Below are 13,525 nucleotides of genomic sequence, written 5' to 3'. Positions count from 1 at the left end.
ATTACAGATAATGATTAAATATAGATGCTGATAACTTGTTAAAATCCTACGGACAATAATTAAAATAATGGTTTTGTTATGTAGAAAATTTCGTGTAACATGAAAAAACGCCCATAAACTGCAAATTCGCATGTATCTCCGCATGAACCCAAAAACTTTTATGACAACGGGGGGGGGGGAGTAGTGATAAAAAATGGCAATAAAAACTGAAAAACGCAATATTAAAAACTGAAAATTTGCATGTATCCCCGCATGGACCTAATGAACCTCCAAACCAATTTTGGTGATGATCCATCCACACCCTGCGAAGTAGTTACATGAACATATAACAGACAACAAACATTACTATTTTTATTTATATGGATTCATCATAATTCTATGTATTTAATCATTTTAATACCAGATGTCAGTTAGTATTACGACTGTTGCCTAGATACCTATTTTGAAACGAAGTTCCACGGTTAATGGATTTTTATCGCTCAGTACATTATTGCCTGATAAAGGCCCCAGTAGGAGGGCCGACAGCACGCAAATAAAAGTATTTTAACGTAGATAAATGTTCGTGTATAATTCTACATATTAATTAATCTACGTTATGAGCCTTAAACAACATTTATTAGGGGCTAGTTAAGTATGATGGAAAATATCGCTGACCTTTCGTGATACTCTTCCTGAGAAGGCATTTCCTCTCTTCTCACTTACTGGTGAAACTCACAGCTGCACTGCTCGTTCAGAAATGATTTTTATAAAATGATTGAACAAAGTTTTGCATCATTGGTATCTTCTTTAATTCTTTTAATAATCTTTGTTAATAAAGGTCGTTATTGCCCGAGCAGCGATAAAACAGATTGACCTTAGTTACAATTTGGTTTTTCGCTGCACAGGTAATAACGACTTTTATCTAAAGAAAAAAAAAAAAGATTTTTCATCAATTTGTAAATCAGAAATACAAAGGAACAAATATTTACATTAAATCATTTCCGCCAATAATATGAATTCTAACACTTTTATAGGTGTTTTTTTTTAACCTGTTGTTACAAAACTGTTATTATTATTATTATTATTAAACACTTATTCCCTAATCTACCGAGCGACAGATGGTAGGATATAATTCTCTCTTTTTATGGCTTAAGGGCTATTGGACAAAATTATAGGCCAAAATAATTGGCAAATATTTTGTTCCCTCAGAATTCCCATAGTATGCATGAATAGTTTCAAGTATTGGAGCTACGGCGCTGAATACAGTTCAGCAATATTAAGTATAATTAAGTATACATGTAGATCAGTAATGTATAGATAACTAAACTTCTGTATAGTTCAGCCATATTAAGTATAATTAAGTATACATGTAGATCAGTAATGTATAGATAACTAACTTCAGTATAGTTCAGCCATGTTAAGTATAGTTCTGTGATATTAAGTACTCGCTAGTATTGTAACTTTTTAAATGCCCTTCTGCTGTTTGTGCATTTCTTTCTTTCCATTTTTTAAGAAGCATTGTGTTCATTTGATAGATACCTCTGCTTCGATATTTTTCAAGGAATAAGAAGAAAATCACCTGTAAAAAAGGGTTATTTAAATCACTTCTGTTAGGCTTTAAAAGTATATTATTTTAGCAGTTTTGTTTTCAGGTAATTTGATTAATTATATCATTTTTACAAAAAAATAAGAAACTGTACATCCATATGAATATATTTTTTCACTTTCATTTATTTTAATTTGAGGGTTTTTCTTTTTAAGAAACGATTTCCAAAAAACTTTCATCAAAATCGCGAAAAAACATCTTTATAAGTTTCAATTATTCAAACTCTCAGAAATTTAGTGAGTTTGCGAATGCAGTGAAAATTAATATGAAATGCTGATTAATAAAAAACATTTCTTGAGAAAATCATTGATTTAATGTATAACGAGAATGATATATATATATATACTTGTGTCTGGAATGGGTTCAAGACGACGGTTTAGTTCAATACCTGCTAATGATTTCAGAAGCATAAAGACATTAATGAGTAGACGATGCTTGGGGGGAGGATGTAATAATGCTATGACTGTCTTTGTAACTACGAAGTAAAGGCCTTGGGTAAAGTATTTGGAATTTAACATTTAGTGGCATTCATCTAACTAATAAGAAAATAGAAAAGAATGAACTGAAAATTAGCATGTTCCTGAAAGGGAAAATTAAATATATTTTATATAAAAACCTATTGAAAAAATGATCAAGGATGTCCAGATCGTCTTCTAGCTTTTGCATTACCCTTTGAATTTATTGAATTTAACTTAGCAGTCCCATTGAGGCTATGAAGAGACAAACTTCAGTAACTGAAACCTTCTTATCCAGCTAGAAAAGTACACAGTTATATCTAATCAAGGTGTAAACCTTAATTAATAGCATAACAGTAGTTTTTGCAATAACGGTAGTAAAGTGACTATCCCAATAAAGAGTAATAAACAGTTTTGCAGTAGAAATATGTTCGACACAGAGAAATGGGTCACCATCAAGTTATACTCGATTATAGTATGATTATGATCCGCTCTTTTGTGTCAAAACAGCGTTAATTAAATAATGAAACATATCCCAACTGAAAAACTGTTTATTACTCGTCAGTAGTTGATGCAATTGTATATATGATACAATTATTAGTGCTGATCTGTGTATAGAACTGATGGAGACCATTCAAAGTAAAAATAAGTTACCTATCATTATACCTGAGAAGCACAACATACACCTAATAATAACTCCATCGTTATTACTTCAACAACCTTAAAACAAATGTCTACAGTTGTTTTCCTTCAACGTTTCAATATAGGATGACATACTTTATATCCTGAATAAATGAACGATGCTAAATTCAAAGAATACAAGATTTGAACTTTATTTTCATTTCCAAAAACCGTGTTTTTTTTCCTACTGTTATGTATTCGCTGTACCCTAGCGAGCAAAGACGAAACCTTAACTATACGATACGTATAAAAATCAGATGCCAACATGTGTTCACATAATCATACTCGTTGTCTGTCATTGCCTAAACATGACTGTGGATTTTATTTTCGTGAAATGCAAACACATTGGTAATAAATCCTAGAACTATTTTTTCATCAAACCAGCTTGGATATATTTAACATACCCCATGTCTCATACATCAAAAGTAGACTGGGTCATAAGCCTACTCTACGCACAAGATGCTCTGTTCTATGGAAAAGCTTTTTGTTTTCATTCAAACACCCACTTTAACATTATTTGTGGCAGGCAGTAAATGCTGTTTGATATATTTATGTATCCTCTCTTTCTTTTTAACCAAAATTAAGACGGTTTTTAAGAATCATTCTCCGTTTTTACGGACTTTGGAATCGCGTTATATCATTGAAGTGATTGAAGGGGAAATATTTGGTCTGGAATAACTTATTGTTTCATGTCTCGATATGAAAATAGAAATTACTTATTTAACTCAACCTTTTACTGCCTAAGTTGATGTTTTATGTCAATTTCAGAGGACGCCATGTAGCTTATGAAACACTCGCAACTGTTCTTGTTTAGGAATGTAAAAGTATATTCACATTTGGTTCTTATATAAAATTTTGCAAAACCTCATAACTTATATCTCGTTTTTTTCATTGTCAATTATGCAAAATTTCCAACAGTTACTTTAATTAACTTTAAGCCTACATTTACGATGAAATTAAATCAGAATATATTGAACTCCTCTCGAAGAAATATATGAATTTAAACAATAAGCTTGTAACACAGCGTTATAATTAGAAACCTGATATAATGTGAAACCTGACATTATACCTTACTAAGGAAAAAAGTGTAGCTCCGTCGCCCGGCAACGTTAATGGAAACAATTATGGACAAAATGAAAAACATAATTTTAGGACGTGAGTATATAAACGTGTGTGGTTTTGCTTCTTCTTCCAACTTGGTTCTCTAAAAGTGCATTAAATCTATATCGCCCTATGGTACTTAGACAACTGTTTAGAGTGTAAAAAAGTACCAACACTTAGTATCAACACTATTAATGTAAGCTTAGGTTTAAAAAAATATGCAATGTTTAGCAACACTTTTGTGTTTTCTTGGTTGACCAACAGTCAAAACAAAATCCGATCTTCTTCCTTGCATCATACCCGCGATATAATATAATTCTGCAAAACTTTGTTTGTTTGTTTTAATTTTTTTAAGCTCTAGTTCTGTAAACATTAATTCTTTTATATTTTTTAGAAAATCGTTTCAAATGCTGGCACTTCCAGTTCAAGTAAAGTCCGAAACTAAATAAATCACCCAAACATTTTCTGCTACAGTTGTGGTAAATATATTACAGTTTCACGAAGGAAAGATATCACACACAAGGTAAAGGTAGCTTATTACCACTTTTTGGTGTAAAATTGGTGACCAATAATAACATTGGGCTCCACATGTGTTTCGTATAGTTTGCACATATGGCTTGACACAGTGTCTAGATAAGAAGATAGTAAATATGCCATTTGTAGTTCTCATGATATGGCATGAGGCCAAAAATCATATAACTGGCTGTTATTTTTGCTTGACTAATGTTTCTGAATATTCAGACCAAACTAAATAATACATTAAATATTTACAACGAAAATAGCACTTCATGGGGATGGTCTTCCATTGCCACATCCACCAGTGAATTGGAAAACAGAAAAGTTTTACTGCGAAGAAGACAATGAATCCTCTTCATCCAGTAATCCTATTCATGTGGCAACTCAACATAAACTGCCTCATCTGATCACAAAAGAGGAGCTAAGTGATCTGATTCGTGATTTGCCTTTATCAAAGAAGCATGTGAACTTCATGGCTCTTGTTTACAAATATGGAATTTATTAGCTCCACGAACAAGTTTTAAGTTAAAATTACCATCAAAGTTTTGCTTCTCACTACAGCATGTAAGACACTTTGTGTTTCTGTACAAATATTAATGCACTAATGAAAGAATTAGGTACTGAACGTCATCTTCAAGAATGGAGACACATCTAATGTTAGTCTGAAAGCTGTACTTTTGCACAATGGAAACACTAATCCAGGTATGATCACCATAGGTGGAATATATGTGGTGATTTAAAAGTTATTGCACTTCTGTTAGGCCTGCAGAGTGGATATACCAGACATTGTTGCTTTTTGTGTCTCTGGGACAACCGAGATGATAAAAATCATTTCAAAAAGAAGAAATGGCCAGTGAGAAAGAATTACATACCAGGGAAACTAGAATATCAAGTATCAATCTTTAGTGAATCCTCAAAATGTGTTTCTACCTCCACTTTATTAAACTGGAACTCATGAAGAATTTAGTAAAAGGAATGAACAAAGATTGTAATGGTTTCAGATATCTGTCTGACAAGTTTACAAAAATCAGTGAAGCAAAAATTGCTGCCTGGAAATCATTCAAATTGTTTGTCAAAAATTTCTTAGGAAATCACAGAGATGAAAACTATGTTGTGATGATTGATGATGTGCTCGAGAACTACAGGAAAATGGGGTCTAGGATGTCACTAAAGATGCCTTTCTTAAACTTCCATTTAGATTTCTTTCCAAATGATCAAGGTGCAGCGAGCAATGAGCATGATGAGTGATTACAGCAAGATATTTCTACAATGGAACAACAATATGAAGAAGGATGGAATTCTTCGATGATGGGAAATTACTGTTGGTTTTTACAGAATGAAACTGAGAACATACACAAAAGATGCAACAAATCAATCAGATATTTTGTAATAAAAATAATAATATGATAAAAGTATTGTACATAGCCTGAATGTATTTTTAGTATGTAATCTTATTATACTCATTGCTTTTTTAGATTGTTATTGCTATTATGTATTGTTTTGAACATTTCTAAATGCATTTTCTTAAAGAAACATTTGTTATTTTGACGATATATAAGAATATTTTGAATAAATCTATCATAACTCGAAAACTAGAGGAGATCATTAATTTCAACATGATGTTTAGAATCAGAATCATCAGATTACTTAGAAACATTTTAATTTTTTTCTAGTAGTAGAGAAAATGTTTGTTACTCAGTGTAATTTTCCTTTCATATTCTATGAAAAAAGGTAAAATTCCCTAAGTGCTCTTTTACTACTAATAATTTCCTTGATTGAAATTACAAGGAGTGGTCTAGCGCCCTCTAAGTAAATACATTCCACTCTTCCAGTATTAAGGCACTACAAACTTCATATTCAATCTAGCTATTGGGATGAGAGTACAATTGTATGTAGAAGGCGAATGGTTGGTAGTCAGAACAGGTAGCCCTCCCTCTGGTCAGCAATTCTAAATTAGAAGTGACTATACCTGAACACTGGAGTTTAACCCATGTTTTGCAAAAAAAGGAGAATAGCTCTATAGCATAGTTTCCATTATATAAGACTACGTTATAAGGCTGTAATATAAGAAAATACTCCAATCCTCCCTGCAAGCTTCATCTAATGTACAAGGACAATGGTTTTCCAACATCAATTACAATAGTCTGGCGAGTTAATTAGTATGTCTTTGTAGAGAATAGTACAAATACCTAATTCATTCTCCAGTGGACAGATTTTACCACTGATATTTTTTACTTCTGGAGTCTCACCTGTTACAAGACGTCACATTTTGCCTACCACGCCTGGAGTACGACTTGTTGCAAGCCTCTTTCTTGGTGGTCCTGGAACCCCAAGTTGACCCATTTTCCTTTGTTTTCCAATGCCATTAAGTGCAAGTGATACCCTCGTCTTGTAAATTCTAAGTCCCCTATCTTTATTATCTGTATGTATGTATGAATAATTTACATCGAAGAGGGCTGTTGCATGCCCTTTCTAAAAGCCATCTCACTACCTATATAAACTCAAGTAATGTCAAAATGTAGTTCTGATACATTACATTCCACTGCGACTTTATGTTGGTTGTAGTATTAATGTGACTTGCTGATTTGCATATTCAAAATCGTTTTAAACGTACTTAAACCTTTGTATAGAGAACTTCTATATTATAAGGAGTGGTATTGTTCATGATATGTAGGTACATAAATCAAAAACATAATATTCGGAACTATTTTACAGACTTCCTTTTCAAAATGTTCCTTTGAGGGTAATGGACTTACAACGCTAAAATCCCTGTGTTGGACAGCGCGCAGATATCCCAGTGTGTAGCTTAATTTTGTGCAATATAATTCAAGTATATTGATGAATTAAACTATTATAAATTAAATATTTTGAAAGATAAATTGATAATCTAATTAAATTATTACCTGTCATTTTTCATATTCAATGACAACAAAGTATTCTTGCGTAGTATCTTGGTGAGAAGTATCTCTTTGCTTCAGTGAACTATTAAAGAGCTTAATAACTATTTTATATATTTTCTTTTGTGACGTTTTTAGTAGAAATATATAATTGAATATCATTCTTTACTATATATTTCATACCATTGACATTGTTTTATATTATTTTCAGCACAAATTAATTAGACCTTAGTCAGCCAGTCGATAGATCTACTACTTCTTAAGTTAAACTTAAAACAACCTTATGGAATCATTCAAAAATATACTATTTTTATTTATCTCATTTTATCAACACGCTAAAGAGCTTTAGTGCCGGTCAATGCACTCTATCCTCCCTCTAGTTGTGGAATCCCGTCTCAGCACTTTTGTCTGTGCGAAGTACAGGTAGCATGTAAGACGTCCTTAACTCTGAACCACTGACCACAGCGAGGCAACCAGCTGGCAGCAGCCACTTATTACTTTATTATTGTTAATTACTAGTATTGCATGTTTCAGGAGTTTTAATGGGAGCCCTTCCTTCTTCAATACGATCCTCAAGGTTCTTATAACAATAATAACCAACTTAATATTATTTAAGTAGCATTTGTTCCTTTCATATGTTATTTATTTTTCTGATTTTGCCAAAATTATTCATTAACATGAAAATCAATTAAATTCTTACAACCACAACAATATCAGAGTACTGGGTACTCAAGCCAACCACAGATTTAGAATCAACCAATACACAGTAAATCTCAATATAACAGTAAGTTTATTTACATGTAATAAACAGCCCCATTAATGAAATTTGTTGCCAAAAGAAAGTTAAGTGTAGTTCACAACTAAAAAGCACATAACCTATTAATTAATTAAGAAACCAATCATATGCAACAAATTGACTTTATGTCATGTATCTGTCTTCTAGAAGCTGAAATCAATAATGATTGAACAACATTAGATCATCAGTTGGGTAGCCTTCGCGTTAACAATACCTTATGCTATAAATCCAATAATACCTCAAGATGTTTGACCAGTTTAGTAGTCTTAGGTTAACCTTTTGAGCAATATACTAAACTAACAATGAAAAATCTTCACATGTGGAAAATTAATTCGAGAAGTGTTCAAACTAACTTAAAATATTATATTCAGCTCACTCTGAAATCAAACATTTGAATCTCTGTCACATTTTATGGCTAGATTTGAATTGATAATGTTATTGATCTATTTCTTAAAGGTACAACATAAAAATGGCTCTACCCTTGAAAGAGTGAAAAATAAGACAAAATAAATGGGTATTTACTCTACAATCCTCTCAAGTAGTTCAGGAACTGTGACTATTTATACCAACCTACTGAGTGATAATACTATATTTGTAAACGAACGCATCCAATTTATGTACTGATAATGATAGTTTTATAATTATTTACTCGCTAATTGCGCAAGTAAAACAAGCATTCTTATTATTGTTCAGTATATGAAAATGTTTCCTGATTTTTCTGCTAAGTTAATTCTGCCTCTCTCTTCTTCCAGCTGTCTGCCATTGAAAAAGTTTCTCATAAAATATATTTGAAAGAAAGTTTCGAATATGTATATAGAAGTGTTTAAGAAAAGAATCGATTAGAAATAAATGATTTTAATGTAAAGTTACATCTTATTTCGAAATAATATAAGATTGCGGTTGTGCCTTTGTTTTCATAGAGAAGCTGCATGGATCACTCTCTGAATTTTAGTGTTGTAATCCCTCAACTTTACCGCTGAACCACCGGGGTGTTCAAATAAGATCTTAAAAGGTTTTCACAGTAATCCAGTATGTCTGTAAGAGCTCCGCGGAGAGATCATCAGCTTAAGTGACTCGAAAATTTTCATGACTTTTTATAACACTGAATAAAATTATATACAAATTAAAACAAAAGTTAGCAACTGATATATGTCTGGTTATCACGAAAATATGTCTAAAAATCAACGGAACACTAGAGCATGAATCATATTGTGTAATATTTCTAATTTTTTTTACTCATAGTGCCGATGAGGTTTTTATTAATTCCTCAAATTTGAATATTTTTAGTCAGATTGTCTCTTCCGCTTATTTCGAGAGCAGCGTTCAGATTAGGTGAGTGTTTATGTTTTGAACAATATTCAGGTAATCACTGAAAATCTTTAAGATATTTAATATTAGCAAGCCAAACCTAACACGATTACAGTGTATATTATCTGATAAATAGAGATACTAAAAGCACTTTCAAAATGTTATCATTTGAACTCACTATGAAATTTATCATATAACTGACATCAAAAAGGTTTTTTCTTTTCCACCAAACTTGATCACATTAGCTACGATCCAGTTACACGTTTTTATGTTACACAATCCTTTTACAGATACAATTTCTCATATTTTAGTAACTACAGCATTTTCTATAAGGATATAAAAGGTATTTGAATAAAATTTGCTGTGAGGATAAGTTTCCTTACTGTATCTGCTTCCTCTTACCCTAGAAGTCTTGCTTTTTGTTCTTTTCGGAAAATTCTAATCCCAGAAATAAAGTTCGCAATGCAACATTAAATCTTCTGAGATCAACAAATTGAGGCTTGAACACAACCTTACGGAAAATTGGCTCAGTCCCTTGTGAATGTCTTAGTCAACCTAGTTGTAGAACATACATCTTCATTGTTAACTTTATTGATCAGTCTTGCTGATTTTGTATAGCATAATTTGCTACAGAACCAAGTCAGTAGAGCAAAATAAATGTGAAAAAAAAAGTTGTATGGCTAGTAAATGTGGAAAGTCATCTAATCACTCGTAGGATAACGCTGCTCTTAACGAATGATGGAATATAAGACATGGTAAGATTAATAACGTGCCTTTTTAGAGCATATGTTTCCTAGGATATTAGATTTTCACCTAAAGAAATACCAAGCTAGGTGAAGAAAAGAAATCAGGAAAGACAAGAAAGAAAGTACATTATAAGGACCTTGACGTCATTAATGGGATTTGACAGAAAAGCTTTAAAAATAATGATCTCATATTGATAACCAGAGAAAGTAACATAATCACTGCCAGGACGAGGTAGGAGGGACAAAATGTAGTATATTGCCAAAATAACGATTTTAGCCAGTAAAACAACCGATCTTCTCTGCCCAATCTGTAAGAAATATGAGCTCATCTTATCCAGGCCTCCGTAATGTGTATTATATTGATTTTCTTAGCACGGAGTTGGAGATGAGGCATTTTGTTGATTGTTTAACTTAGTAAGCCCTGTTTCGCATCAACATGTGAAATATTTACAGCAATCATAAAAGTTTGAGCAAAGTTCTATACGCTTCATTTCACATTATATAATAGCCTATTTTGTTAAGAACCCAAATAAAGTATACTAAAATACACAAAATAAAGTTTTCATAGACTAATTTAATGCAATGCTAGACTGTATACTTGCACATAGGTAGGGATGAACCTATAATAGATTACTTAATCATCTAGCCTTACTAAAATAAACTAGTATAGCAAAACATTGTAATAATAATATATTATCAGAGTCGTTTGGGGAGGACAGCGGTTTTTGTATATAATGTATATTTGTTTTATATGGTGCTTGATACCCGTGGTGGTCAGAGCACAGATAGCTCATTGTGTAACTTTATGCTGAGTAACAAACAAACAAACAGCTGTCTTAAAAAGCTAAATGTTATTAAATGGGCGAATCTCATACTGACCTTATAATCTAGCTTTGTTTTCATTTGTTTGCTTGCTTGCTTTTAGAGCAAAGCCATATTGGGCTATCTGATGTGCCCGTCGCACTTTGGAGCCATGAATGTGCAATGAGAGTAATGGTCAAATCTCTCTATTCGATTAGAGTAGCCCAAAAATTGGCGATTGGTGCTATTTAAATTTAAAGACAGCTATGTAAAGAGACCTCTTGTGTAGCATTGCGCGAAATTTCTGAATCTTTGAAAAGCAAGCCAATAAAAGACTAAAGTATTATCATATTTTATTTAGCTTCTTTTTGTTTTAAAGTTGTTGTTCTTTTTTCAAACGTTAAGGACATTATCCGTAAGTTAACAAGCTACTCCTAATAGAACATGTATTTTGAACAACACTTTCACAGTCTATAAAAAGCAATGAAAACGATAAAAATCATTGTAATTGTTTCAGGTGATTCTGTTTCTTTAAGGTCAAACGCAGAATGTATTGCATTTATTTATGAGTTTATTTCGTCACTAATGAGTTTAACTTCTTTCTTGTTTCAATCCTCTATATTCTAGTTTAGCAATGAATCGGAAATCCTAATATTCTTTTGAAGGTTTTCAAACATTTTGTGTAACCACTTGCTCCTGAAAAAGTTTGAAAGAAATTGAATTTAAGTGTATTATTGATACACCCCAATTTAACCTGACTTCTCCAACATGCAAAGTTTTATAATAAATATTTTATGTTTAACTGTTAAAGACAAGCAAGAAATTATAACAAAATAATCCATTCTTAAGAAACAAAAACAAACCAGCATAAGTACAAACAGTCCTTCCGAAAAAAAAAGTAACATTGTAATTATTTAAACAAAGGATCATGAAGCATAAAATCAGGCAATAGGTCAGTCACTCTGCTTTGGTACTCTGCGTTTCTAAAAGGATTAATAGCTACACCAGTGGAGGTTTCAAACAATGTTAAATGCTTCATAAATTGTTCAAAGGTTTATGTATGATACAAATAAAACATTGTGCGGCAAACGGTTTTGTTCATTTGTTGCTAAGCTCAAGCTATACAGTGGGTATTGAAACCCAATTTATAGCGTTATAAGACCTCAAACTTAACTCTGAACCACCAGGGGTGGGGGCATGGCATAAAGAGCAGGTGCGCATGCAATACCATATATGAATTACCTATGTAAGTGCAAACAATATGTTATAGTAAAAGAAGACGATTAAAAATACAACTTCTATATATTTATATAATCTGATACAGATGGAAACTTATTTGTTGAATAAGATCAAAGGTAAAACATAAGAACTTGGTAAGTGCATTTTATGAGTATAAATCGCATGATTGGCATGGCCAATATGTAAAATAAATAACTTCATTCATCCTTTACATATATATATACTCCAACACAAACCTAAGCATTTATAGCCATTCACACCATTTTATTCAACTCCGTCAAATGTTATGCTTGGTCAATCTGTTGCCACAGTGTGGTCATTGAGTCTGTACGGATTACGTAATTAATACAATCGCTATAGAATATAAATAACTTTCTATATCTTGACTACATCAACTCAAATGCAATAATTTATTACACCATAGAGATTTTAAATTATAGTAGTTATCTCTGTGTTTCCTCAAATGCTATGCTAATTTTTTTTAATTATTCTTCCGCTTTAATAACTGATCAACTTTGGTTTATTCCTTTCATAAGCACACCCTCCTCGTTTCAAGTCTGGCCATTGGGCAGACGTTACCTTGGTGGACTGAGACAGTTAGGTCTAGACTAGATACTCTATCGGTCATATATATATATTCACATAGGCTGCTATTATTCTAGGGACATCTAGTAGCTTGGGCTTGCCACATACTAAATATCACATAAGTGTGTATTTGTTTCTGTAATTTATAGTAATTTACTGTACTAAATTCCAATATTTCATTATTTATTTTAGTTATTTATAGTATTAAGTGGATTTAATATATAACAATAAATTAACTAAATAATAATAACTACATTGGCCAAATGTGATAGACATGGTACATGAGTGGACGACAACGCCTTTCATGGATGAGTCCAGGATCTGATTTGACTTCACAAAGAACCAGGCCAGAATCTGAAGGAATACTGTCACAAGAGGTTGTTCCATTTGATCTTCAAACAGGAAGCCAATTGATCATTAGTTGAAAGATGTTCTTGCGAAAGGATTGAACCATCTGCTATAGATCATCATCCAGAGACTCGTCAGAAGCATACACACTACCTACTGATAAGATTGTTTTACCATTTATTGTGTTCTGATCAAGATATAAAAAATGCACATATACTAAAATGTTCCATTTCGAGAGTACAGTATATCCTCTTCCACATTGAGTTGTGTAAAGATAGGCAAGGAAAAATCTGTTTGTAGTTGGTGCTTGGGTTTTAAGCATACAAAATAAAGATGTTAATGAACTTAAGGTTGGTTAATGGTAATCTATTATTTGATATATTCATTTTTTTAAGTGATCTATAGTAAATTTTGTGTAGTAAAAATACGTAAATAATTTTGAATTATTGCTAAACAAAATTTGGAAC

General features: G+C 32.0%; 1 long non-coding RNA gene across 1 annotated transcript in view; it reads left to right on the top strand.

The window, feature by feature from the left end:
• Positions 1 to 13,298, top strand: part of LOC111088467 — a 15,457-nt gene extending 2,159 nt beyond the window's left edge. Inside the window, exons 2-3 of the long non-coding RNA XR_002612982.1 lie at positions 9,319 to 9,363; positions 12,983 to 13,298. This is a non-coding gene — a long non-coding RNA (uncharacterized LOC111088467). The remainder of the gene's footprint in view (positions 1 to 9,318; positions 9,364 to 12,982) is intronic.
• The last annotated feature ends 227 nt before the right edge of the window (positions 13,299 to 13,525 follow it).

This window comes from Limulus polyphemus, unplaced genomic scaffold (genome assembly GCF_000517525.1).
Source record: "Limulus polyphemus unplaced genomic scaffold, Limulus_polyphemus-2.1.2 Scaffold3829, whole genome shotgun sequence".
In the NCBI taxonomy this organism is placed as follows: domain Eukaryota; kingdom Metazoa; phylum Arthropoda; class Merostomata; order Xiphosura; family Limulidae; genus Limulus; species Limulus polyphemus.
The sequence above is the reverse complement of the archived record's forward strand: the minus strand, read 5'-3'. Positions and strand labels throughout refer to the sequence as shown.